Below are 465 nucleotides of genomic sequence, written 5' to 3'. Positions count from 1 at the left end.
ATGAGTATATGAACTAACAAATGGTCTTTAAGGAAACAGATCTTTGGAATTCCTTCATGGGGTGTTCCTTTGGTTAGTGAAAAGGGATTAACTAAGGATTTCCTGTTGTTCCGTTGGGGATTAAGAGTGGATTTAGAGAGATAGAGGGGTTTGCTTAGGGAGAAGAGGATAGCTACAGGAAGGTATTAGAGATAAGGAGATTTTCCAAGACAGTGCATCTAACAGTACAGTAATGGAAATGGTGACTTTGATCGTGAAAAGCAAGAAGTAGCTATTTTGAAAATGGTAGGTTTGAGATTAAGCATAATGTAACGGATATGTTGACTTTGATGATATGAAGCTCAAGATGACAAACCCAATAATGGCACATTAAAGACAGTGGGGAAAAAATAAAAACGGTGATTTAGTCGTGGTAACTCTTCAGCAGTTCGTTATGAAAAAAAACTGATATATACTGGTAATAGT

The sequence above is a fragment of the Penaeus monodon genome, chromosome 23 (assembly GCF_015228065.2).
Source record: "Penaeus monodon isolate SGIC_2016 chromosome 23, NSTDA_Pmon_1, whole genome shotgun sequence".
Lineage (NCBI taxonomy): Eukaryota > Metazoa > Arthropoda > Malacostraca > Decapoda > Penaeidae > Penaeus > Penaeus monodon.
This window is presented reverse-complemented; position numbering follows the sequence as displayed.